This window comes from Schistocerca nitens, unplaced genomic scaffold (assembly GCF_023898315.1).
Source record: "Schistocerca nitens isolate TAMUIC-IGC-003100 unplaced genomic scaffold, iqSchNite1.1 HiC_scaffold_218, whole genome shotgun sequence".
Lineage (NCBI taxonomy): Eukaryota > Metazoa > Arthropoda > Insecta > Orthoptera > Acrididae > Schistocerca > Schistocerca nitens.
The window spans coordinates 15,031-32,500 of record NW_026045759.1 but is presented as its reverse complement, the minus strand read 5'-3'; the positions used below and the strand labels follow the sequence as shown (position 1 = coordinate 32,500).

The following is a 17,470-nucleotide window of genomic DNA, read 5'->3' as shown; positions in this document are numbered from 1 at the left end:
GGCAAAAGCAGTGGTGCAGCGTTTCCTTTCTTAAGATCTCGCAGCTGCTTGCAAGTATGTCCATCGTTTAAGACGACAGAAAAGTAGCGTCAGCGGTGCGTCAGTGGGAAGTCGGTGAAGTCGCCATTGGAGCCATAAGCCAGTAATTACGACACGCGAATCACTCAAACACCATGCAGCATGTACCACAATGCTCGGCCGAGGGACCGGGCAGCTCAGTCGGTAGAGCGCTAGACTTTCAACCAAAGGGTCCCGGGTTCAAGCCCCCGTCCAGGCGAAAATTGATACACTGTCGTAACGGCTAATGTGCTGGCAACGGAAGCACTACAGAAACGAGTGAGGCCATGTCGTGTTCTTACGTGAGATTGCTTGAAAAGGAGCAGTTGCACTTGTCGAGAGACGCTTCTGCGACCGGCAGTCGTGGCCGAGTGGTTAAGGCGTCTGACTAGAAATCAGATTCCCTCTGGGAGCGTAGGTTCGAGTCCTACCGACTGCGTTTCTTTTTTGTGTCAAGAGGTGAAGAACATCTAAAACGGAACCGTGAAATGAGCGAATACGTGGGAAACACTGCATTCGAGACGCTTGTGAATTTTACAATTGTCCAGTGAGTGTCGACAAAACACGTAGCTCCTCTGCTGAGACGTACAAAATGCTGCAATTTCACTTTGCATCGTGTGTCAGCTTTCTTCGATAGGCTGTTACGAGGATAGCGTGATGAGTTTTTAGACAGCAGTCAGACGACGTTTAAACAGTAACAGCTCCACGCAACGACTACCCAACAGTAAAGGACATGAGGCAATGTGTCAGTATGCCTAGAGGGAGGGGTGTTAAGGTAATGTGAGCCCGGATAGCTCAGTCGGTAGAGCATTAGGCTTTTAACCTAAGGGTCCAGGGTTCAAGTCCCTGTTCGGGCGGAAATTTTAATACCTTGGTAGCCGCACGTCTCGTAGCGGTGTAAGCACTACGGAAAAGAATGCTGCTACGCCGTTTCCTGGCACTGCAGAGCTTTAAACAGTAGCAGTTGCATGTGTCGGGAGGATCGTCCGCTAGTGGCAGTCGTGGCCGAGTGGTTAAGGCGTCTGACTCGAAATCAGATTCCCTCTGGGAGCGTAGGTTCGAATCCTACCGGCTGCGTGTGATTTTGCGTAAAAACGAGCAGAAATTTTCGCCCACATGTGACATGCGTGGGTGAAAGCGGATCCAAACCAGTGACACCATTCTCAACAAGACGGAAATTTATGTTTAAGAATACTGTTTCGCGACGGCCGCTGTCTGTTGCGGCTCTCGGTTCACCTCGCACGGACGCTAGTACTGCAGAAATCAGTCGCAGGCCCACGAACGCGCCCCCGTCATTTTGTCGCGCCGTCGCCGTGTTCGTGAGTACGCAGATGTGCTTCAAAGTGTTGGACAGAGCGAGCATTCATTTCTTTTTAAGAATCGCAATTCAATTCATTCGAGTGTGGCAAAAGCAGTGGTGCAGCGTTTCCTTTCTTAAGATCTCGCAGCTGCTTGCAAGTATGTCCATCGTTTAAGACGACAGAAAAGTAGCGTCAGCGGTGCGTCAGTGGGAAGTCGGTGAAGTCGCCATTGGAGCCATAAGCCAGTAATTACGACACGCGAATCACTCAAACACCATGCAGCATGTACCACAATGCTCGGCCGAGGGACCGGGCAGCTCAGTCGGTAGAGCGCTAGACTTTCAACCAAAGGGTCCCGGGTTCAAGCCCCCGTCCAGGCGAAAATTGATACACTGTCGTAACGGCTAATGTGCTGGCAACGGAAGCACTACAGAAACGAGTGAGGCCATGTCGTGTTCTTACGTGAGATTGCTTGAAAAGGAGCAGTTGCACTTGTCGAGAGACGCTTCTGCGACCGGCAGTCGTGGCCGAGTGGTTAAGGCGTCTGACTAGAAATCAGATTCCCTCTGGGAGCGTAGGTTCGAGTCCTACCGACTGCGTTTCTTTTTTGTGTCAAGAGGTGAAGAACATCTAAAACGGAACCGTGAAATGAGCGAATACGTGGGAAACACTGCATTCGAGACGCTTGTGAATTTTACAATTGTCCAGTGAGTGTCGACAAAACACGTAGCTCCTCTGCTGAGACGTACAAAATGCTGCAATTTCACTTTGCATCGTGTGTCAGCTTTCTTCGATAGGCTGTTACGAGGATAGCGTGATGAGTTTTTAGACAGCAGTCAGACGACGTTTAAACAGTAACAGCTCCACGCAACGACTACCCAACAGTAAAGGACATGAGGCAATGTGTCAGTATGCCTAGAGGGAGGGGTGTTAAGGTAATGTGAGCCCGGATAGCTCAGTCGGTAGAGCATTAGGCTTTTAACCTAAGGGTCCAGGGTTCAAGTCCCTGTTCGGGCGGAAATTTTAATACCTTGGTAGCCGCACGTCTCGTAGCGGTGTAAGCACTACGGAAAAGAATGCTGCTACGCCGTTTCCTGGCACTGCAGAGCTTTAAACAGTAGCAGTTGCATGTGTCGGGAGGATCGTCCGCTAGTGGCAGTCGTGGCCGAGTGGTTAAGGCGTCTGACTCGAAATCAGATTCCCTCTGGGAGCGTAGGTTCGAATCCTACCGGCTGCGTGTGATTTTGCGTAAAAACGAGCAGAAATTTTCGCCCACATGTGACATGCGTGGGTGAAAGCGGATCCAAACCAGTGACACCATTCTCAACAAGACGGAAATTTATGTTTAAGAATACTGTTTCGCGACGGCCGCTGTCTGTTGCGGCTCTCGGTTCACCTCGCACGGACGCTAGTACTGCAGAAATCAGTCGCAGGCCCACGAACGCGCCCCCGTCATTTTGTCGCGCCGTCGCCGTGTTCGTGAGTACGCAGATGTGCTTCAAAGTGTTGGACAGAGCGAGCATTCATTTCTTTTTAAGAATCGCAATTCAATTCATTCGAGTGTGGCAAAAGCAGTGGTGCAGCGTTTCCTTTCTTAAGATCTCGCAGCTGCTTGCAAGTATGTCCATCGTTTAAGACGACAGAAAAGTAGCGTCAGCGGTGCGTCAGTGGGAAGTCGGTGAAGTCGCCATTGGAGCCATAAGCCAGTAATTACGACACGCGAATCACTCAAACACCATGCAGCATGTACCACAATGCTCGGCCGAGGGACCGGGCAGCTCAGTCGGTAGAGCGCTAGACTTTCAACCAAAGGGTCCCGGGTTCAAGCCCCCGTCCAGGCGAAAATTGATACACTGTCGTAACGGCTAATGTGCTGGCAACGGAAGCACTACAGAAACGAGTGAGGCCATGTCGTGTTCTTACGTGAGATTGCTTGAAAAGGAGCAGTTGCACTTGTCGAGAGACGCTTCTGCGACCGGCAGTCGTGGCCGAGTGGTTAAGGCGTCTGACTAGAAATCAGATTCCCTCTGGGAGCGTAGGTTCGAGTCCTACCGACTGCGTTTCTTTTTTGTGTCAAGAGGTGAAGAACATCTAAAACGGAACCGTGAAATGAGCGAATACGTGGGAAACACTGCATTCGAGACGCTTGTGAATTTTACAATTGTCCAGTGAGTGTCGACAAAACACGTAGCTCCTCTGCTGAGACGTACAAAATGCTGCAATTTCACTTTGCATCGTGTGTCAGCTTTCTTCGATAGGCTGTTACGAGGATAGCGTGATGAGTTTTTAGACAGCAGTCAGACGACGTTTAAACAGTAACAGCTCCACGCAACGACTACCCAACAGTAAAGGACATGAGGCAATGTGTCAGTATGCCTAGAGGGAGGGGTGTTAAGGTAATGTGAGCCCGGATAGCTCAGTCGGTAGAGCATTAGGCTTTTAACCTAAGGGTCCAGGGTTCAAGTCCCTGTTCGGGCGGAAATTTTAATACCTTGGTAGCCGCACGTCTCGTAGCGGTGTAAGCACTACGGAAAAGAATGCTGCTACGCCGTTTCCTGGCACTGCAGAGCTTTAAACAGTAGCAGTTGCATGTGTCGGGAGGATCGTCCGCTAGTGGCAGTCGTGGCCGAGTGGTTAAGGCGTCTGACTCGAAATCAGATTCCCTCTGGGAGCGTAGGTTCGAATCCTACCGGCTGCGTGTGATTTTGCGTAAAAACGAGCAGAAATTTTCGCCCACATGTGACATGCGTGGGTGAAAGCGGATCCAAACCAGTGACACCATTCTCAACAAGACGGAAATTTATGTTTAAGAATACTGTTTCGCGACGGCCGCTGTCTGTTGCGGCTCTCGGTTCACCTCGCACGGACGCTAGTACTGCAGAAATCAGTCGCAGGCCCACGAACGCGCCCCCGTCATTTTGTCGCGCCGTCGCCGTGTTCGTGAGTACGCAGATGTGCTTCAAAGTGTTGGACAGAGCGAGCATTCATTTCTTTTTAAGAATCGCAATTCAATTCATTCGAGTGTGGCAAAAGCAGTGGTGCAGCGTTTCCTTTCTTAAGATCTCGCAGCTGCTTGCAAGTATGTCCATCGTTTAAGACGACAGAAAAGTAGCGTCAGCGGTGCGTCAGTGGGAAGTCGGTGAAGTCGCCATTGGAGCCATAAGCCAGTAATTACGACACGCGAATCACTCAAACACCATGCAGCATGTACCACAATGCTCGGCCGAGGGACCGGGCAGCTCAGTCGGTAGAGCGCTAGACTTTCAACCAAAGGGTCCCGGGTTCAAGCCCCCGTCCAGGCGAAAATTGATACACTGTCGTAACGGCTAATGTGCTGGCAACGGAAGCACTACAGAAACGAGTGAGGCCATGTCGTGTTCTTACGTGAGATTGCTTGAAAAGGAGCAGTTGCACTTGTCGAGAGACGCTTCTGCGACCGGCAGTCGTGGCCGAGTGGTTAAGGCGTCTGACTAGAAATCAGATTCCCTCTGGGAGCGTAGGTTCGAGTCCTACCGACTGCGTTTCTTTTTTGTGTCAAGAGGTGAAGAACATCTAAAACGGAACCGTGAAATGAGCGAATACGTGGGAAACACTGCATTCGAGACGCTTGTGAATTTTACAATTGTCCAGTGAGTGTCGACAAAACACGTAGCTCCTCTGCTGAGACGTACAAAATGCTGCAATTTCACTTTGCATCGTGTGTCAGCTTTCTTCGATAGGCTGTTACGAGGATAGCGTGATGAGTTTTTAGACAGCAGTCAGACGACGTTTAAACAGTAACAGCTCCACGCAACGACTACCCAACAGTAAAGGACATGAGGCAATGTGTCAGTATGCCTAGAGGGAGGGGTGTTAAGGTAATGTGAGCCCGGATAGCTCAGTCGGTAGAGCATTAGGCTTTTAACCTAAGGGTCCAGGGTTCAAGTCCCTGTTCGGGCGGAAATTTTAATACCTTGGTAGCCGCACGTCTCGTAGCGGTGTAAGCACTACGGAAAAGAATGCTGCTACGCCGTTTCCTGGCACTGCAGAGCTTTAAACAGTAGCAGTTGCATGTGTCGGGAGGATCGTCCGCTAGTGGCAGTCGTGGCCGAGTGGTTAAGGCGTCTGACTCGAAATCAGATTCCCTCTGGGAGCGTAGGTTCGAATCCTACCGGCTGCGTGTGATTTTGCGTAAAAACGAGCAGAAATTTTCGCCCACATGTGACATGCGTGGGTGAAAGCGGATCCAAACCAGTGACACCATTCTCAACAAGACGGAAATTTATGTTTAAGAATACTGTTTCGCGACGGCCGCTGTCTGTTGCGGCTCTCGGTTCACCTCGCACGGACGCTAGTACTGCAGAAATCAGTCGCAGGCCCACGAACGCGCCCCCGTCATTTTGTCGCGCCGTCGCCGTGTTCGTGAGTACGCAGATGTGCTTCAAAGTGTTGGACAGAGCGAGCATTCATTTCTTTTTAAGAATCGCAATTCAATTCATTCGAGTGTGGCAAAAGCAGTGGTGCAGCGTTTCCTTTCTTAAGATCTCGCAGCTGCTTGCAAGTATGTCCATCGTTTAAGACGACAGAAAAGTAGCGTCAGCGGTGCGTCAGTGGGAAGTCGGTGAAGTCGCCATTGGAGCCATAAGCCAGTAATTACGACACGCGAATCACTCAAACACCATGCAGCATGTACCACAATGCTCGGCCGAGGGACCGGGCAGCTCAGTCGGTAGAGCGCTAGACTTTCAACCAAAGGGTCCCGGGTTCAAGCCCCCGTCCAGGCGAAAATTGATACACTGTCGTAACGGCTAATGTGCTGGCAACGGAAGCACTACAGAAACGAGTGAGGCCATGTCGTGTTCTTACGTGAGATTGCTTGAAAAGGAGCAGTTGCACTTGTCGAGAGACGCTTCTGCGACCGGCAGTCGTGGCCGAGTGGTTAAGGCGTCTGACTAGAAATCAGATTCCCTCTGGGAGCGTAGGTTCGAGTCCTACCGACTGCGTTTCTTTTTTGTGTCAAGAGGTGAAGAACATCTAAAACGGAACCGTGAAATGAGCGAATACGTGGGAAACACTGCATTCGAGACGCTTGTGAATTTTACAATTGTCCAGTGAGTGTCGACAAAACACGTAGCTCCTCTGCTGAGACGTACAAAATGCTGCAATTTCACTTTGCATCGTGTGTCAGCTTTCTTCGATAGGCTGTTACGAGGATAGCGTGATGAGTTTTTAGACAGCAGTCAGACGACGTTTAAACAGTAACAGCTCCACGCAACGACTACCCAACAGTAAAGGACATGAGGCAATGTGTCAGTATGCCTAGAGGGAGGGGTGTTAAGGTAATGTGAGCCCGGATAGCTCAGTCGGTAGAGCATTAGGCTTTTAACCTAAGGGTCCAGGGTTCAAGTCCCTGTTCGGGCGGAAATTTTAATACCTTGGTAGCCGCACGTCTCGTAGCGGTGTAAGCACTACGGAAAAGAATGCTGCTACGCCGTTTCCTGGCACTGCAGAGCTTTAAACAGTAGCAGTTGCATGTGTCGGGAGGATCGTCCGCTAGTGGCAGTCGTGGCCGAGTGGTTAAGGCGTCTGACTCGAAATCAGATTCCCTCTGGGAGCGTAGGTTCGAATCCTACCGGCTGCGTGTGATTTTGCGTAAAAACGAGCAGAAATTTTCGCCCACATGTGACATGCGTGGGTGAAAGCGGATCCAAACCAGTGACACCATTCTCAACAAGACGGAAATTTATGTTTAAGAATACTGTTTCGCGACGGCCGCTGTCTGTTGCGGCTCTCGGTTCACCTCGCACGGACGCTAGTACTGCAGAAATCAGTCGCAGGCCCACGAACGCGCCCCCGTCATTTTGTCGCGCCGTCGCCGTGTTCGTGAGTACGCAGATGTGCTTCAAAGTGTTGGACAGAGCGAGCATTCATTTCTTTTTAAGAATCGCAATTCAATTCATTCGAGTGTGGCAAAAGCAGTGGTGCAGCGTTTCCTTTCTTAAGATCTCGCAGCTGCTTGCAAGTATGTCCATCGTTTAAGACGACAGAAAAGTAGCGTCAGCGGTGCGTCAGTGGGAAGTCGGTGAAGTCGCCATTGGAGCCATAAGCCAGTAATTACGACACGCGAATCACTCAAACACCATGCAGCATGTACCACAATGCTCGGCCGAGGGACCGGGCAGCTCAGTCGGTAGAGCGCTAGACTTTCAACCAAAGGGTCCCGGGTTCAAGCCCCCGTCCAGGCGAAAATTGATACACTGTCGTAACGGCTAATGTGCTGGCAACGGAAGCACTACAGAAACGAGTGAGGCCATGTCGTGTTCTTACGTGAGATTGCTTGAAAAGGAGCAGTTGCACTTGTCGAGAGACGCTTCTGCGACCGGCAGTCGTGGCCGAGTGGTTAAGGCGTCTGACTAGAAATCAGATTCCCTCTGGGAGCGTAGGTTCGAGTCCTACCGACTGCGTTTCTTTTTTGTGTCAAGAGGTGAAGAACATCTAAAACGGAACCGTGAAATGAGCGAATACGTGGGAAACACTGCATTCGAGACGCTTGTGAATTTTACAATTGTCCAGTGAGTGTCGACAAAACACGTAGCTCCTCTGCTGAGACGTACAAAATGCTGCAATTTCACTTTGCATCGTGTGTCAGCTTTCTTCGATAGGCTGTTACGAGGATAGCGTGATGAGTTTTTAGACAGCAGTCAGACGACGTTTAAACAGTAACAGCTCCACGCAACGACTACCCAACAGTAAAGGACATGAGGCAATGTGTCAGTATGCCTAGAGGGAGGGGTGTTAAGGTAATGTGAGCCCGGATAGCTCAGTCGGTAGAGCATTAGGCTTTTAACCTAAGGGTCCAGGGTTCAAGTCCCTGTTCGGGCGGAAATTTTAATACCTTGGTAGCCGCACGTCTCGTAGCGGTGTAAGCACTACGGAAAAGAATGCTGCTACGCCGTTTCCTGGCACTGCAGAGCTTTAAACAGTAGCAGTTGCATGTGTCGGGAGGATCGTCCGCTAGTGGCAGTCGTGGCCGAGTGGTTAAGGCGTCTGACTCGATATCAGATTCCCTCTGGGAGCGTAGGTTCGAATCCTACCGGCTGCGTGTGATTTTGCGTAAAAACGAGCAGAAATTTTCGCCCACATGTGACATGCGTGGGTGAAAGCGGATCCAAACCAGTGACACCATTCTCAACAAGACGGAAATTTATGTTTAAGAATACTGTTTCGCGACGGCCGCTGTCTGTTGCGGCTCTCGGTTCACCTCGCACGGACGCTAGTACTGCAGAAATCAGTCGCAGGCCCACGAACGCGCCCCCGTCATTTTGTCGCGCCGTCGCCGTGTTCGTGAGTACGCAGATGTGCTTCAAAGTGTTGGACAGAGCGAGCATTCATTTCTTTTTAAGAATCGCAATTCAATTCATTCGAGTGTGGCAAAAGCAGTGGTGCAGCGTTTCCTTTCTTAAGATCTCGCAGCTGCTTGCAAGTATGTCCATCGTTTAAGACGACAGAAAAGTAGCGTCAGCGGTGCGTCAGTGGGAAGTCGGTGAAGTCGCCATTGGAGCCATAAGCCAGTAATTACGACACGCGAATCACTCAAACACCATGCAGCATGTACCACAATGCTCGGCCGAGGGACCGGGCAGCTCAGTCGGTAGAGCGCTAGACTTTCAACCAAAGGGTCCCGGGTTCAAGCCCCCGTCCAGGCGAAAATTGATACACTGTCGTAACGGCTAATGTGCTGGCAACGGAAGCACTACAGAAACGAGCGAGGCCATGTCGTGTTCTTACGTGAGATTGCTTGAAAAGGAGCAGTTGCACTTGTCGAGAGACGCTTCTGCGACCGGCAGTCGTGGCCGAGTGGTTAAGGCGTCTGACTAGAAATCAGATTCCCTCTGGGAGCGTAGGTTCGAGTCCTACCGACTGCGTTTCTTTTTTGTGTCAAGAGGTGAAGAACATCTAAAACGGAACCGTGAAATGAGCGAATACGTGGGAAACACTGCATTCGAGACGCTTGTGAATTTTACAATTGTCCAGTGAGTGTCGACAAAACACGTAGCTCCTCTGCTGAGACGTACAAAATGCTGCAATTTCACTTTGCATCGTGTGTCAGCTTTCTTCGATAGGCTGTTACGAGGATAGCGTGATGAGTTTTTAGACAGCAGTCAGACGACGTTTAAACAGTAACAGCTCCACGCAACGACTACCCAACAGTAAAGGACATGAGGCAATGTGTCAGTATGCCTAGAGGGAGGGGTGTTAAGGTAATGTGAGCCCGGATAGCTCAGTCGGTAGAGCATTAGGCTTTTAACCTAAGGGTCCAGGGTTCAAGTCCCTGTTCGGGCGGAAATTTTAATACCTTGGTAGCCGCACGTCTCGTAGCGGTGTAAGCACTACGGAAAAGAATGCTGCTACGCCGTTTCCTGGCACTGCAGAGCTTTAAACAGTAGCAGTTGCATGTGTCGGGAGGATCGTCCGCTAGTGGCAGTCGTGGCCGAGTGGTTAAGGCGTCTGACTCGAAATCAGATTCCCTCTGGGAGCGTAGGTTCGAATCCTACCGGCTGCGTGTGATTTTGCGTAAAAACGAGCAGAAATTTTCGCCCACATGTGACATGCGTGGGTGAAAGCGGATCCAAACCAGTGACACCATTCTCAACAAGACGGAAATTTATGTTTAAGAATACTGTTTCGCGACGGCCGCTGTCTGTTGCGGCTCTCGGTTCACCTCGCACGGACGCTAGTACTGCAGAAATCAGTCGCAGGCCCACGAACGCGCCCCCGTCATTTTGTCGCGCCGTCGCCGTGTTCGTGAGTACGCAGATGTGCTTCAAAGTGTTGGACAGAGCGAGCATTCATTTCTTTTTAAGAATCGCAATTCAATTCATTCGAGTGTGGCAAAAGCAGTGGTGCAGCGTTTCCTTTCTTAAGATCTCGCAGCTGCTTGCAAGTATGTCCATCGTTTAAGACGACAGAAAAGTAGCGTCAGCGGTGCGTCAGTGGGAAGTCGATGAAGTCGCCATTGGAGCCATAAGCCAGTAATTACGACACGCGAATCACTCAAACACCATGCAGCATGTACCACAATGCTCGGCCGAGGGACCGGGCAGCTCAGTCGGTAGAGCGCTAGACTTTCAACCAAAGGGTCCCGGGTTCAAGCCCCCGTCCAGGCGAAAATTGATACACTGTCGTAACGGCTAATGTGCTGGCAACGGAAGCACTACAGAAACGAGTGAGGCCATGTCGTGTTCTTACGTGAGATTGCTTGAAAAGGAGCAGTTGCACTTGTCGAGAGACGCTTCTGCGACCGGCAGTCGTGGCCGAGTGGTTAAGGCGTCTGACTAGAAATCAGATTCCCTCTGGGAGCGTAGGTTCGAGTCCTACCGACTGCGTTTCTTTTTTGTGTCAAGAGGTGAAGAACATCTAAAACGGAACCGTGAAATGAGCGAATACGTGGGAAACACTGCATTCGAGACGCTTGTGAATTTTACAATTGTCCAGTGAGTGTCGACAAAACACGTAGCTCCTCTGCTGAGACGTACAAAATGCTGCAATTTCACTTTGCATCGTGTGTCAGCTTTCTTCGATAGGCTGTTACGAGGATAGCGTGATGAGTTTTTAGACAGCAGTCAGACGACGTTTAAACAGTAACAGCTCCACGCAACGACTACCCAACAGTAAAGGACATGAGGCAATGTGTCAGTATGCCTAGAGGGAGGGGTGTTAAGGTAATGTGAGCCCGGATAGCTCAGTCGGTAGAGCATTAGGCTTTTAACCTAAGGGTCCAGGGTTCAAGTCCCTGTTCGGGCGGAAATTTTAATACCTTGGTAGCCGCACGTCTCGTAGCGGTGTAAGCACTACGGAAAAGAATGCTGCTACGCCGTTTCCTGGCACTGCAGAGCTTTAAACAGTAGCAGTTGCATGTGTCGGGAGGATCGTCCGCTAGTGGCAGTCGTGGCCGAGTGGTTAAGGCGTCTGACTCGAAATCAGATTCCCTCTGGGAGCGTAGGTTCGAATCCTACCGGCTGCGTGTGATTTTGCGTAAAAACGAGCAGAAATTTTCGCCCACATGTGACATGCGTGGGTGAAAGCGGATCCAAACCAGTGACACCATTCTCAACAAGACGGAAATTTATGTTTAAGAATACTGTTTCGCGACGGCCGCTGTCTGTTGCGGCTCTCGGTTCACCTCGCACGGACGCTAGTACTGCAGAAATCAGTCGCAGGCCCACGAACGCGCCCCCGTCATTTTGTCGCGCCGTCGCCGTGTTCGTGAGTACGCAGATGTGCTTCAAAGTGTTGGACAGAGCGAGCATTCATTTCTTTTTAAGAATCGCAATTCAATTCATTCGAGTGTGGCAAAAGCAGTGGTGCAGCGTTTCCTTTCTTAAGATCTCGCAGCTGCTTGCAAGTATGTCCATCGTTTAAGACGACAGAAAAGTAGCGTCAGCGGTGCGTCAGTGGGAAGTCGATGAAGTCGCCATTGGAGCCATAAGCCAGTAATTACGACACGCGAATCACTCAAACACCATGCAGCATGTACCACAATGCTCGGCCGAGGGACCGGGCAGCTCAGTCGGTAGAGCGCTAGACTTTCAACCAAAGGGTCCCGGGTTCAAGCCCCCGTCCAGGCGAAAATTGATACACTGTCGTAACGGCTAATGTGCTGGCAACGGAAGCACTACAGAAACGAGTGAGGCCATGTCGTGTTCTTACGTGAGATTGCTTGAAAAGGAGCAGTTGCACTTGTCGAGAGACGCTTCTGCGACCGGCAGTCGTGGCCGAGTGGTTAAGGCGTCTGACTAGAAATCAGATTCCCTCTGGGAGCGTAGGTTCGAGTCCTACCGACTGCGTTTCTTTTTTGTGTCAAGAGGTGAAGAACATCTAAAACGGAACCGTGAAATGAGCGAATACGTGGGAAACACTGCATTCGAGACGCTTGTGAATTTTACAATTGTCCAGTGAGTGTCGACAAAACACGTAGCTCCTCTGCTGAGACGTACAAAATGCTGCAATTTCACTTTGCATCGTGTGTCAGCTTTCTTCGATAGGCTGTTACGAGGATAGCGTGATGAGTTTTTAGACAGCAGTCAGACGACGTTTAAACAGTAACAGCTCCACGCAACGACTACCCAACAGTAAAGGACATGAGGCAATGTGTCAGTATGCCTAGAGGGAGGGGTGTTAAGGTAATGTGAGCCCGGATAGCTCAGTCGGTAGAGCATTAGGCTTTTAACCTAAGGGTCCAGGGTTCAAGTCCCTGTTCGGGCGGAAATTTTAATACCTTGGTAGCCGCACGTCTCGTAGCGGTGTAAGCACTACGGAAAAGAATGCTGCTACGCCGTTTCCTGGCACTGCAGAGCTTTAAACAGTAGCAGTTGCATGTGTCGGGAGGATCGTCCGCTAGTGGCAGTCGTGGCCGAGTGGTTAAGGCGTCTGACTCGAAATCAGATTCCCTCTGGGAGCGTAGGTTCGAATCCTACCGGCTGCGTGTGATTTTGCGTAAAAACGAGCAGAAATTTTCGCCCACATGTGACATGCGTGGGTGAAAGCGGATCCAAACCAGTGACACCATTCTCAACAAGACGGAAATTTATGTTTAAGAATACTGTTTCGCGACGGCCGCTGTCTGTTGCGGCTCTCGGTTCACCTCGCACGGACGCTAGTACTGCAGAAATCAGTCGCAGGCCCACGAACGCGCCCCCGTCATTTTGTCGCGCCGTCGCCGTGTTCGTGAGTACGCAGATGTGCTTCAAAGTGTTGGACAGAGCGAGCATTCATTTCTTTTTAAGAATCGCAATTCAATTCATTCGAGTGTGGCAAAAGCAGTGGTGCAGCGTTTCCTTTCTTAAGATCTCGCAGCTGCTTGCAAGTATGTCCATCGTTTAAGACGACAGAAAAGTAGCGTCAGCGGTGCGTCAGTGGGAAGTCGGTGAAGTCGCCATTGGAGCCATAAGCCAGTAATTACGACACGCGAATCACTCAAACACCATGCAGCATGTACCACAATGCTCGGCCGAGGGACCGGGCAGCTCAGTCGGTAGAGCGCTAGACTTTCAACCAAAGGGTCCCGGGTTCAAGCCCCCGTCCAGGCGAAAATTGATACACTGTCGTAACGGCTAATGTGCTGGCAACGGAAGCACTACAGAAACGAGTGAGGCCATGTCGTGTTCTTACGTGAGATTGCTTGAAAAGGAGCAGTTGCACTTGTCGAGAGACGCTTCTGCGACCGGCAGTCGTGGCCGAGTGGTTAAGGCGTCTGACTAGAAATCAGATTCCCTCTGGGAGCGTAGGTTCGAGTCCTACCGACTGCGTTTCTTTTTTGTGTCAAGAGGTGAAGAACATCTAAAACGGAACCGTGAAATGAGCGAATACGTGGGAAACACTGCATTCGAGACGCTTGTGAATTTTACAATTGTCCAGTGAGTGTCGACAAAACACGTAGCTCCTCTGCTGAGACGTACAAAATGCTGCAATTTCACTTTGCATCGTGTGTCAGCTTTCTTCGATAGGCTGTTACGAGGATAGCGTGATGAGTTTTTAGACAGCAGTCAGACGACGTTTAAACAGTAACAGCTCCACGCAACGACTACCCAACAGTAAAGGACATGAGGCAATGTGTCAGTATGCCTAGAGGGAGGGGTGTTAAGGTAATGTGAGCCCGGATAGCTCAGTCGGTAGAGCATTAGGCTTTTAACCTAAGGGTCCAGGGTTCAAGTCCCTGTTCGGGCGGAAATTTTAATACCTTGGTAGCCGCACGTCTCGTAGCGGTGTAAGCACTACGGAAAAGAATGCTGCTACGCCGTTTCCTGGCACTGCAGAGCTTTAAACAGTAGCAGTTGCATGTGTCGGGAGGATCGTCCGCTAGTGGCAGTCGTGGCCGAGTGGTTAAGGCGTCTGACTCGAAATCAGATTCCCTCTGGGAGCGTAGGTTCGAATCCTACCGGCTGCGTGTGATTTTGCGTAAAAACGAGCAGAAATTTTCGCCCACATGTGACATGCGTGGGTGAAAGCGGATCCAAACCAGTGACACCATTCTCAACAAGACGGAAATTTATGTTTAAGAATACTGTTTCGCGACGGCCGCTGTCTGTTGCGGCTCTCGGTTCACCTCGCACGGACGCTAGTACTGCAGAAATCAGTCGCAGGCCCACGAACGCGCCCCCGTCATTTTGTCGCGCCGTCGCCGTGTTCGTGAGTACGCAGATGTGCTTCAAAGTGTTGGACAGAGCGAGCATTCATTTCTTTTTAAGAATCGCAATTCAATTCATTCGAGTGTGGCAAAAGCAGTGGTGCAGCGTTTCCTTTCTTAAGATCTCGCAGCTGCTTGCAAGTATGTCCATCGTTTAAGACGACAGAAAAGTAGCGTCAGCGGTGCGTCAGTGGGAAGTCGGTGAAGTCGCCATTGGAGCCATAAGCCAGTAATTACGACACGCGAATCACTCAAACACCATGCAGCATGTACCACAATGCTCGGCCGAGGGACCGGGCAGCTCAGTCGGTAGAGCGCTAGACTTTCAACCAAAGGGTCCCGGGTTCAAGCCCCCGTCCAGGCGAAAATTGATACACTGTCGTAACGGCTAATGTGCTGGCAACGGAAGCACTACAGAAACGAGTGAGGCCATGTCGTGTTCTTACGTGAGATTGCTTGAAAAGGAGCAGTTGCACTTGTCGAGAGACGCTTCTGCGACCGGCAGTCGTGGCCGAGTGGTTAAGGCGTCTGACTAGAAATCAGATTCCCTCTGGGAGCGTAGGTTCGAGTCCTACCGACTGCGTTTCTTTTTTGTGTCAAGAGGTGAAGAACATCTAAAACGGAACCGTGAAATGAGCGAATACGTGGGAAACACTGCATTCGAGACGCTTGTGAATTTTACAATTGTCCAGTGAGTGTCGACAAAACACGTAGCTCCTCTGCTGAGACGTACAAAATGCTGCAATTTCACTTTGCATCGTGTGTCAGCTTTCTTCGATAGGCTGTTACGAGGATAGCGTGATGAGTTTTTAGACAGCAGTCAGACGACGTTTAAACAGTAACAGCTCCACGCAACGACTACCCAACAGTAAAGGACATGAGGCAATGTGTCAGTATGCCTAGAGGGAGGGGTGTTAAGGTAATGTGAGCCCGGATAGCTCAGTCGGTAGAGCATTAGGCTTTTAACCTAAGGGTCCAGGGTTCAAGTCCCTGTTCGGGCGGAAATTTTAATACCTTGGTAGCCGCACGTCTCGTAGCGGTGTAAGCACTACGGAAAAGAATGCTGCTACGCCGTTTCCTGGCACTGCAGAGCTTTAAACAGTAGCAGTTGCATGTGTCGGGAGGATCGTCCGCTAGTGGCAGTCGTGGCCGAGTGGTTAAGGCGTCTGACTCGATATCAGATTCCCTCTGGGAGCGTAGGTTCGAATCCTACCGGCTGCGTGTGATTTTGCGTAAAAACGAGCAGAAATTTTCGCCCACATGTGACATGCGTGGGTGAAAGCGGATCCAAACCAGTGACACCATTCTCAACAAGACGGAAATTTATGTTTAAGAATACTGTTTCGCGACGGCCGCTGTCTGTTGCGGCTCTCGGTTCACCTCGCACGGACGCTAGTACTGCAGAAATCAGTCGCAGGCCCACGAACGCGCCCCCGTCATTTTGTCGCGCCGTCGCCGTGTTCGTGAGTACGCAGATGTGCTTCAAAGTGTTGGACAGAGCGAGCATTCATTTCTTTTTAAGAATCGCAATTCAATTCATTCGAGTGTGGCAAAAGCAGTGGTGCAGCGTTTCCTTTCTTAAGATCTCGCAGCTGCTTGCAAGTATGTCCATCGTTTAAGACGACAGAAAAGTAGCGTCAGCGGTGCGTCAGTGGGAAGTCGGTGAAGTCGCCATTGGAGCCATAAGCCAGTAATTACGACACGCGAATCACTCAAACACCATGCAGCATGTACCACAATGCTCGGCCGAGGGACCGGGCAGCTCAGTCGGTAGAGCGCTAGACTTTCAACCAAAGGGTCCCGGGTTCAAGCCCCCGTCCAGGCGAAAATTGATACACTGTCGTAACGGCTAATGTGCTGGCAACGGAAGCACTACAGAAACGAGCGAGGCCATGTCGTGTTCTTACGTGAGATTGCTTGAAAAGGAGCAGTTGCACTTGTCGAGAGACGCTTCTGCGACCGGCAGTCGTGGCCGAGTGGTTAAGGCGTCTGACTAGAAATCAGATTCCCTCTGGGAGCGTAGGTTCGAGTCCTACCGACTGCGTTTCTTTTTTGTGTCAAGAGGTGAAGAACATCTAAAACGGAACCGTGAAATGAGCGAATACGTGGGAAACACTGCATTCGAGACGCTTGTGAATTTTACAATTGTCCAGTGAGTGTCGACAAAACACGTAGCTCCTCTGCTGAGACGTACAAAATGCTGCAATTTCACTTTGCATCGTGTGTCAGCTTTCTTCGATAGGCTGTTACGAGGATAGCGTGATGAGTTTTTAGACAGCAGTCAGACGACGTTTAAACAGTAACAGCTCCACGCAACGACTACCCAACAGTAAAGGACATGAGGCAATGTGTCAGTATGCCTAGAGGGAGGGGTGTTAAGGTAATGTGAGCCCGGATAGCTCAGTCGGTAGAGCATTAGGCTTTTAACCTAAGGGTCCAGGGTTCAAGTCCCTGTTCGGGCGGAAATTTTAATACCTTGGTAGCCGCACGTCTCGTAGCGGTGTAAGCACTACGGAAAAGAATGCTGCTACGCCGTTTCCTGGCACTGCAGAGCTTTAAACAGTAGCAGTTGCATGTGTCGGGAGGATCGTCCGCTAGTGGCAGTCGTGGCCGAGTGGTTGCGGCGAGCGGACGTGTGTTGGGCTCGTGCCTGCTGCTGCCTTCGTGTGCTGCAGGCGGTGTCTTCGTCGTGTGTTTGGTGCTGCGCCTCGCAGCGTTCTCTCTTCTCTTCTAGTTCCTGTAAGTTTATTGACGCATTATTATGAACCGTGCTAACTCCGTACAGTGTGTTTTTGATAGGAACGCGGCTAGGCCGTCGCCTTTTGATGTACACGAATGGGTATTTTCGGAATTGCGTATTCCCGAATCTGATTTGGTCGGCATCCAGCTTGATTTTATTCAAAACTCTGTCTTTTTGAAACTTCCGAACGAGGATTTTGTCGATAAG

At 50.6% G+C, this 17,470-nt stretch overlaps 35 non-coding genes across 35 annotated transcripts; all 35 read left to right on the top strand.

Moving 5' to 3' along the window:
* Positions 1 to 414: 414 nt before the first annotated feature.
* Trnas-aga (transfer RNA serine (anticodon AGA)) lies at positions 415 to 496 on the top strand. The gene has a single exon. It is a non-coding gene; the product is annotated as a tRNA-Ser (tRNA).
* A 345-nt stretch (positions 497 to 841) lies between these two features.
* On the top strand, positions 842 to 914 carry Trnak-uuu (transfer RNA lysine (anticodon UUU)). The gene has a single exon. It is a non-coding gene; the product is annotated as a tRNA-Lys (tRNA).
* A 138-nt stretch (positions 915 to 1,052) lies between these two features.
* Trnas-cga (transfer RNA serine (anticodon CGA)) lies at positions 1,053 to 1,134 on the top strand. The gene has a single exon. It is a non-coding gene; the product is annotated as a tRNA-Ser (tRNA).
* Positions 1,135 to 1,875: 741 nt separating this feature from the next.
* Positions 1,876 to 1,957, top strand: Trnas-aga (transfer RNA serine (anticodon AGA)). Its single transcript has one exon. It is a non-coding gene; the product is annotated as a tRNA-Ser (tRNA).
* A 345-nt stretch (positions 1,958 to 2,302) lies between these two features.
* Trnak-uuu (transfer RNA lysine (anticodon UUU)) lies at positions 2,303 to 2,375 on the top strand. The gene has a single exon. It is a non-coding gene; the product is annotated as a tRNA-Lys (tRNA).
* A 138-nt stretch (positions 2,376 to 2,513) lies between these two features.
* Positions 2,514 to 2,595, top strand: Trnas-cga (transfer RNA serine (anticodon CGA)). Its single transcript has one exon. It is a non-coding gene; the product is annotated as a tRNA-Ser (tRNA).
* Positions 2,596 to 3,336: 741 nt separating this feature from the next.
* Positions 3,337 to 3,418, top strand: Trnas-aga (transfer RNA serine (anticodon AGA)). Its single transcript has one exon. It is a non-coding gene; the product is annotated as a tRNA-Ser (tRNA).
* Positions 3,419 to 3,763: 345 nt separating this feature from the next.
* On the top strand, positions 3,764 to 3,836 carry Trnak-uuu (transfer RNA lysine (anticodon UUU)). The gene has a single exon. It is a non-coding gene; the product is annotated as a tRNA-Lys (tRNA).
* Positions 3,837 to 3,974: 138 nt separating this feature from the next.
* Trnas-cga (transfer RNA serine (anticodon CGA)) lies at positions 3,975 to 4,056 on the top strand. Its single transcript has one exon. It is a non-coding gene; the product is annotated as a tRNA-Ser (tRNA).
* Positions 4,057 to 4,797: 741 nt separating this feature from the next.
* Trnas-aga (transfer RNA serine (anticodon AGA)) lies at positions 4,798 to 4,879 on the top strand. Its single transcript has one exon. It is a non-coding gene; the product is annotated as a tRNA-Ser (tRNA).
* A 345-nt stretch (positions 4,880 to 5,224) lies between these two features.
* On the top strand, positions 5,225 to 5,297 carry Trnak-uuu (transfer RNA lysine (anticodon UUU)). The gene has a single exon. It is a non-coding gene; the product is annotated as a tRNA-Lys (tRNA).
* A 138-nt stretch (positions 5,298 to 5,435) lies between these two features.
* Positions 5,436 to 5,517, top strand: Trnas-cga (transfer RNA serine (anticodon CGA)). The gene has a single exon. It is a non-coding gene; the product is annotated as a tRNA-Ser (tRNA).
* A 741-nt stretch (positions 5,518 to 6,258) lies between these two features.
* On the top strand, positions 6,259 to 6,340 carry Trnas-aga (transfer RNA serine (anticodon AGA)). The gene has a single exon. It is a non-coding gene; the product is annotated as a tRNA-Ser (tRNA).
* Positions 6,341 to 6,685: 345 nt separating this feature from the next.
* Positions 6,686 to 6,758, top strand: Trnak-uuu (transfer RNA lysine (anticodon UUU)). Its single transcript has one exon. It is a non-coding gene; the product is annotated as a tRNA-Lys (tRNA).
* Positions 6,759 to 6,896: 138 nt separating this feature from the next.
* Trnas-cga (transfer RNA serine (anticodon CGA)) lies at positions 6,897 to 6,978 on the top strand. The gene has a single exon. It is a non-coding gene; the product is annotated as a tRNA-Ser (tRNA).
* A 741-nt stretch (positions 6,979 to 7,719) lies between these two features.
* Trnas-aga (transfer RNA serine (anticodon AGA)) lies at positions 7,720 to 7,801 on the top strand. The gene has a single exon. It is a non-coding gene; the product is annotated as a tRNA-Ser (tRNA).
* Positions 7,802 to 8,146: 345 nt separating this feature from the next.
* On the top strand, positions 8,147 to 8,219 carry Trnak-uuu (transfer RNA lysine (anticodon UUU)). Its single transcript has one exon. It is a non-coding gene; the product is annotated as a tRNA-Lys (tRNA).
* A 138-nt stretch (positions 8,220 to 8,357) lies between these two features.
* Positions 8,358 to 8,439, top strand: Trnas-cga (transfer RNA serine (anticodon CGA)). The gene has a single exon. It is a non-coding gene; the product is annotated as a tRNA-Ser (tRNA).
* A 741-nt stretch (positions 8,440 to 9,180) lies between these two features.
* On the top strand, positions 9,181 to 9,262 carry Trnas-aga (transfer RNA serine (anticodon AGA)). Its single transcript has one exon. It is a non-coding gene; the product is annotated as a tRNA-Ser (tRNA).
* A 345-nt stretch (positions 9,263 to 9,607) lies between these two features.
* Trnak-uuu (transfer RNA lysine (anticodon UUU)) lies at positions 9,608 to 9,680 on the top strand. Its single transcript has one exon. It is a non-coding gene; the product is annotated as a tRNA-Lys (tRNA).
* A 138-nt stretch (positions 9,681 to 9,818) lies between these two features.
* Trnas-cga (transfer RNA serine (anticodon CGA)) lies at positions 9,819 to 9,900 on the top strand. The gene has a single exon. It is a non-coding gene; the product is annotated as a tRNA-Ser (tRNA).
* Positions 9,901 to 10,641: 741 nt separating this feature from the next.
* Trnas-aga (transfer RNA serine (anticodon AGA)) lies at positions 10,642 to 10,723 on the top strand. The gene has a single exon. It is a non-coding gene; the product is annotated as a tRNA-Ser (tRNA).
* A 345-nt stretch (positions 10,724 to 11,068) lies between these two features.
* On the top strand, positions 11,069 to 11,141 carry Trnak-uuu (transfer RNA lysine (anticodon UUU)). The gene has a single exon. It is a non-coding gene; the product is annotated as a tRNA-Lys (tRNA).
* A 138-nt stretch (positions 11,142 to 11,279) lies between these two features.
* Positions 11,280 to 11,361, top strand: Trnas-cga (transfer RNA serine (anticodon CGA)). The gene has a single exon. It is a non-coding gene; the product is annotated as a tRNA-Ser (tRNA).
* Positions 11,362 to 12,102: 741 nt separating this feature from the next.
* Trnas-aga (transfer RNA serine (anticodon AGA)) lies at positions 12,103 to 12,184 on the top strand. Its single transcript has one exon. It is a non-coding gene; the product is annotated as a tRNA-Ser (tRNA).
* A 345-nt stretch (positions 12,185 to 12,529) lies between these two features.
* On the top strand, positions 12,530 to 12,602 carry Trnak-uuu (transfer RNA lysine (anticodon UUU)). Its single transcript has one exon. It is a non-coding gene; the product is annotated as a tRNA-Lys (tRNA).
* A 138-nt stretch (positions 12,603 to 12,740) lies between these two features.
* Positions 12,741 to 12,822, top strand: Trnas-cga (transfer RNA serine (anticodon CGA)). Its single transcript has one exon. It is a non-coding gene; the product is annotated as a tRNA-Ser (tRNA).
* A 741-nt stretch (positions 12,823 to 13,563) lies between these two features.
* Positions 13,564 to 13,645, top strand: Trnas-aga (transfer RNA serine (anticodon AGA)). The gene has a single exon. It is a non-coding gene; the product is annotated as a tRNA-Ser (tRNA).
* Positions 13,646 to 13,990: 345 nt separating this feature from the next.
* Trnak-uuu (transfer RNA lysine (anticodon UUU)) lies at positions 13,991 to 14,063 on the top strand. The gene has a single exon. It is a non-coding gene; the product is annotated as a tRNA-Lys (tRNA).
* A 138-nt stretch (positions 14,064 to 14,201) lies between these two features.
* Positions 14,202 to 14,283, top strand: Trnas-cga (transfer RNA serine (anticodon CGA)). The gene has a single exon. It is a non-coding gene; the product is annotated as a tRNA-Ser (tRNA).
* Positions 14,284 to 15,024: 741 nt separating this feature from the next.
* On the top strand, positions 15,025 to 15,106 carry Trnas-aga (transfer RNA serine (anticodon AGA)). The gene has a single exon. It is a non-coding gene; the product is annotated as a tRNA-Ser (tRNA).
* A 345-nt stretch (positions 15,107 to 15,451) lies between these two features.
* On the top strand, positions 15,452 to 15,524 carry Trnak-uuu (transfer RNA lysine (anticodon UUU)). The gene has a single exon. It is a non-coding gene; the product is annotated as a tRNA-Lys (tRNA).
* A 138-nt stretch (positions 15,525 to 15,662) lies between these two features.
* Positions 15,663 to 15,744, top strand: Trnas-cga (transfer RNA serine (anticodon CGA)). The gene has a single exon. It is a non-coding gene; the product is annotated as a tRNA-Ser (tRNA).
* Positions 15,745 to 16,485: 741 nt separating this feature from the next.
* Positions 16,486 to 16,567, top strand: Trnas-aga (transfer RNA serine (anticodon AGA)). Its single transcript has one exon. It is a non-coding gene; the product is annotated as a tRNA-Ser (tRNA).
* Positions 16,568 to 16,912: 345 nt separating this feature from the next.
* Positions 16,913 to 16,985, top strand: Trnak-uuu (transfer RNA lysine (anticodon UUU)). Its single transcript has one exon. It is a non-coding gene; the product is annotated as a tRNA-Lys (tRNA).
* Positions 16,986 to 17,470: the final 485 nt, after the last annotated feature.